Raw genomic sequence first — 5,763 nt, 5'->3', positions numbered from 1 at the left:
GGTGGAGCCGCGTGCACAGTGTGTGTGTGTGTGTGTGTGTGTGTGTGTAATGCAGGTTGAATCTTGTGCAATGATCAATACATCATAAAAGGGACTCAAGTCACACATATTTTGGGTTACATCATGTTTTCTTCACATATTTTACTTTACTGTAATAAAATGTTTTACTTTTAGGTCATAATATGGATTTAAAACAATTACTAAAGACTTTTCTTTAAGCCTCACAGTTAAAGGTGCATCTCAATGCATTAGAATATGGGAGTTACTGTAAAAATATCATACATTATGAAGGTCTGTTATACAGTGATGTAGTTCAAACATTTATTTTTGTTAATTTTGATGTTTGTGACTCCAAAATTAAGTTTCTTAGAATATTAGAATATGACATATGGTCAATAAAAGAAGAAAATACAGAAATGTTATGTCGTGAGCTACAGATTCATGGGTAAGGCTGGTGAGCTGACAGTTCTCCAGAGACAGTCACAAAAGATAAAGAAACTGGCTGTTCAGAGTGCTTCATCTAGTGATTTTAATGGAAAGTTGAGTGGAAGGAAAATTGTAGGAAGATGTGCCGTTTCAAGAGTTGTAGCTGGTGTCAGAGCTTCTAGAGTCACCACACACAGACAGAAACTTTCTCCTCAACTACCTTCTTTTGGTCACTTATAAAAATGTTAAAGAAAAACCTTAAAGAGCCAATTTAGATTGATAATATCTATGATAAAAATGATCCACATTTATGTCAACAAATAATAAAAAAGCTAAATATTAGAGTAAGATGAATTGGAGAACAAGTCAATAAGGTTTAATGCTCTTGAGTAATACGAAGTAAGGAAGTGAATGCTGGTATTTAGCGGGACAGCTGCAGACAAGTCAGGGTTCCCATGGAGAACCTTAACAAGCAGGGGAACCAACAATGAGAATCAGAACTGGACCACAGAACAATAGGAGAAGGTGGTTTGGACTGATGAATGAGTGTGTGTTCTTCCCTGGGGAAAACATAACACCAGGATGGTCTATATGGAGAAGGCAAGCTGGCAGAGGGAGGGTGATGATTTAGATATTTACCTGCGGGGAAATATGGGCCCTTCCTAGAAAAATCTCACTGTGAGATAGAGAAAAACAAAAATTTGAAAGAGTCTAAACATTTCTATTTTTGGTTGGTTGTAGCTTTTTATTAAAGAAAGAAATTAACATCTTTTATGTCTCAGCGGATAAAATAGGTAACACGTTTAACCATAAACATTTATTCATTGAAGTTTCTAATATTCTTAAACATTAAAAAAAATTTGAAAGCACAATAAGTAGCAATGCGAAAAAGATATCGTCAAATTTGAACCGTAAAGGTGGCGAAGCTTCCAGCTGACCAGCATCAAGCACTATGGAAAGAAGAAAGGCCAAAGTAACTAGTTTAACTGCAGATCCATAAATTAACCCACACAAACCGTCTGAGGGAGACCCAGCAGGGGAGGACTGGATGTCGCAGCATACTCACAGATGACTGACCTGAAGGTTCACACACAGAAACTCCCACAGACACATTAGGGAAGCGTGGTGGGGGATGTCATTTAGAGGTCAAACCTTCAGGTCAGCCTGCAGAGGCTAAACATCCAACAGCCTTTCAGCATCACCTGTTCAGTCCGTCTTCTCACCCTCTCTTTCTGTTTCTACCCTCAGGTCTGAGATCGATGGAGCAGACCAAAACATGGTTTCAGTTCAGCCTGAGGTCTCCCCATCTTATCCTTGCTACAGCACAAAAAGGAAGCTGCAAAACAAACCCAACATCTGGACGAACAGAAACACCTGTACAGTCATGCATAATCCAAACAGTCAAGCTGTGTCAGCATGGAAGCTGTTTGAATATGACAAATAATCCCGCTTGACACTGTAGATGTTTGAATAAGCTGCAGGACACACAACGTCTTTAAGTTTTAACGTCTAACAACCAAACCCAAACAGAGAAAACTTCATAAAAGACGCTGCCATCTCCGGGAGTTTGTATAGACTCTAATGAAATGCTAAAATCCTCTTGAATGCAACAGCGGTTGTCACAACCTTACCAAAGATTAAAAGCTTAGAGTTTTCTACGTTAGCCTCAACAAGTGTCTGCTTGTTTGCAGAAAATCGTGGTAACTGCAGTTTTACGGTGGATGCATTTGAATTGGAAGGAACTACTGGCTCCCAGGATAATAGCTTGCTGGTTTACACTTTAAATGACTTTCAAGTGTGGTGGATTACAGTCAGAATGGGACACTTTTTGGTTCTGATTAGATGTCTGACAGACTCTCAAAGTCTAAACCCCTCGCTGCCCAGCAGTGGAGGTCCTAGATCAAGTGTACCAGGGTGGGGCAAGTTTTTTTTTTTTTTCATGGGGGCACAGAACAAAAGACAGAAACAAACAAAAAAAAAAGGGCAATATTTCATCGTTTTATATATTAAGTGGGCCAAAGAGCCTTTTGTGGCTCTGAAGCTGCAGGTTGCAGACCCCTTATCGAGCAAATGAAAACTTTCATCCTATCTCAATACGACTGAAGCTAAAAGTGCAACACCATAATTTGTAATTCATTGTTAAAGTAAAACTGTAAATGTAAAAAATGAAATTTGGCCAAGATATCAATCAGTTTCTGTGCCAGCGCATATCATTATAAGAAATTTATTTAGTATTATGTCTTCAGTTCAGGGGCCATAACGGGCCAGGACCAGTTCCACAGGGGCACTGGCCCCTGTTGGCCTCCCTCTAGAACCACCCATGTTGCCTGGAATTTTCACAGTTTTTTGCTGTCAAACAGATTCTAATTGAATTAAAGATTGTTAATTTAAAAATAGCACAAACAATAGGTATAAGTATTTAATGAGCAAATTTGTGAAGTTGGGCATTATTTGACATAACTCCAGCCACTAGATGGCAGCAAAGCACTTCCAATTTGATCTTTGGTTTGTGCTGAATATGCATCAACAAGCATTATGCTCAACATTAGATACTCAGATGGATGGAGACTCTTTTGCTTATGGATGTGTACCCAAACACAACAAATGGAAAGTTGGTAATGGTGCGGGCAGTGTGGCGCAATGTAGCCCACATACACTCAGCATAGAGAACGAAGAAGAATAGGATGACAGAAATGGCGAAACTCCTCCATCAATGGGTTGGGATCTATTTTATGACTCATTCTGAGAATGTACATCATCCTGGTTTCCATTGCCATGTTTGCTATCGTCAGAAACGTAGTAGCTAACTAGGAACTTCCCTCTAGTGGCTACATTGCCCAACAACCATGCTACTCTAATAAAGGCATTTAAAGTATGAGGTCAATGACATTTGACTGGCTATTTGTGATTTTTTAAACATTTATTTTACAATTTACCATTTTTTATTAACGTAAGGTTTGGTCTCTGTGCACAAATGTAATCAAATTAAAAACAGTTTTTTACACATTGTTCCTGGTGCGCCAAAAACCATGTCCAGCTGTATTTTTGTTTACTTAAAACAAATCAGTTGCATGCAGACAAACATACAACAAAACACCACAGTGTGTATTCTTCATACAGCCAAAGCAGCTGTTTCCTGATGAAGATGTTGATCTTAAAGACACCTCAGATGAGTCTTCATGAAAATGAAAACCAAGTGAAGTCCTGGAGCTGATGACATAGATCACAAGCGGATCTTTATCAGATCCCACCATCGTGGCGTCAGTCTGAAATAACACAAAGACACAAAGAACACTGAGCTCTGTGCCAAATTAAAACACAAAACATCTATGGATGACAATAAGTATGAGTCTGCATCTTTTCTCATCTGTTTTCCCTGCAGCTTGTTTAAAGCTTTGAAGGTTGTCACCCCCACTCCCCCCTCTGCTCTGGTGTTAATCCCTCCAGGGTCTGTCCCCCTGATGGCCTTGTAAAACCTGAAGCTCTGCATTTAAACAGACTCTTTCCCACATTTAAGGGCTGGCAGTGTGTATAGATGTTAAGGAGGAATATTCCACTACAGTGGGTGTGTTGTTAGGAAGCTGCAGATGTTGAGACTTCCAGTTAAAATGGAGCGAAATGCAGTCAGCTGATAGGTAACTAGTGTTTGTCAAACATGCACTAAGGGCCTGTGACATATTAAATTCATACTGATAGTATGTAAAATGGGATTCTAAGCTAACAAAAGCTTACAAATCACAAGATTCCTCATTTTTTAGGAGTTGGTTCGAATATTCATGCGCCAGAAAAAGTTGATTGTTTAAACCTGAGATGCAGATTATGCCGTTTTTAATTTATTTAAATAAATACATTGAAATGGTTGTCCTCATTTTTAATTAATGTGGTCATTTTGTTTTGAAGGCTGCACGGTGGCACAGTTGGTAGCACTGTAGCCTTGCAGCAAGAAGGTCTTGGGTTTGACTTCCAGCCGGGGGTGTTTCTGCATGGAGTTTGCATGTTCTCCCCCTGCATGCATGGGTTCTCAAAGGGTACTCTGGCTTCCTCCCACAGTCCAAAAACATGACTGTTAGATTAATTGGTCTTTCTACATTGCCTATTAGCTGTGCATGGTTGTGTGTCTCTGTGTTGCCATGCGATGGATTGGCAACTTGTCCAGGGTGTACCCTGCAAATGTACAGAAAACAAAAAAGGCTGCAGGATCAAAAACTTTCCCAATTCTTGATAAAGATTTAGACAAAAATACAAAGTTTTCTTACTAATGGGGTTGTGGACAGATTATAATATTTTCTTCAAGCCAGACTGACTTTTTACTTGAGCTACACAGCTTAGTTTGAACCAGATTATTACTGATGATCCTGAAGTCATGTTGGATGCTAACATGGATGTATGAATAGATGAATAGTTTTAATTTGTGGATGAGTGGTTTTAGGTTGTTAGCAGCTGTACAGTGTTATTTTGTTATTTATGGTATGTGCAAGTATGTAATGTCAAAAAATGCTATTATGTGGTAAACTAGGAGACAACATGGAGCAAAAAAGGAAAACCAACCAAAGATTGTGATCACTAAATTGTAGGATGGTGCAGGATAGGCAAGGCAAGTTTAATTATAAAGCACCGTTTATACACAGGGACAAAAAGAAAATTAAAAAGCATAAAGCATTACATAAAAGAAACATGTTAAATACAGATATTAATGGCATCAAAGAAAGAAATGTTTCAAACAGTTCATTAGTCAGATTCACTGATCGAAAACCGCAGCAAACAAACATGTTTTCAGTCCTGATTTAAAGAAACCAGCAGTTTTTGCACATATCAGGTGTTCAGGGAGTTTGTTTCAGTGCTGAAAAGCATAGAAACTAGATGATGCCTCACCTTGATTAGCTCTGGTTCTGGCAACACTGAGTTAGCAGACCTGACGGGTCTACAGGGTTCATACTTAAAAAGCAACTCAGAAATGTATTTTGGTCCAAGACCAGGGATAAGCAAGGACTTGTCCGATGATTTAAGAACTGGTGTGATATGGTCCATTTTCCTGGTGCTGGTCAGGACTCTGCAGCAGCATTTTGGATGGGCAGCCAATGCTAGATTAATTTTAGAATGCTAAGAAATGTAGCTTTCTATTGTTAAGTTTACATGAAATTTGTTAGGATAGTATTTGTGATGTTATATGTGTTTGTTTTGTTCATTGAATTGCATAAACAGAGAGGAGGAGATCATCTTGTATCTTGAAGTGAATCTGGTGCTGTGTTTGCTCCAGCACACCTCGCTCTGCATGCTGTAATTAAACATGTACCTTAAATCATGTTTGAAGTGCAGTCATGGTGGTGCCAACTGGTT

Source organism: Girardinichthys multiradiatus, chromosome 14 (genome assembly GCF_021462225.1).
Source record: "Girardinichthys multiradiatus isolate DD_20200921_A chromosome 14, DD_fGirMul_XY1, whole genome shotgun sequence".
Lineage (NCBI taxonomy): Eukaryota > Metazoa > Chordata > Actinopteri > Cyprinodontiformes > Goodeidae > Girardinichthys > Girardinichthys multiradiatus.
Note: the sequence above shows the minus strand (reverse complement) of the source record.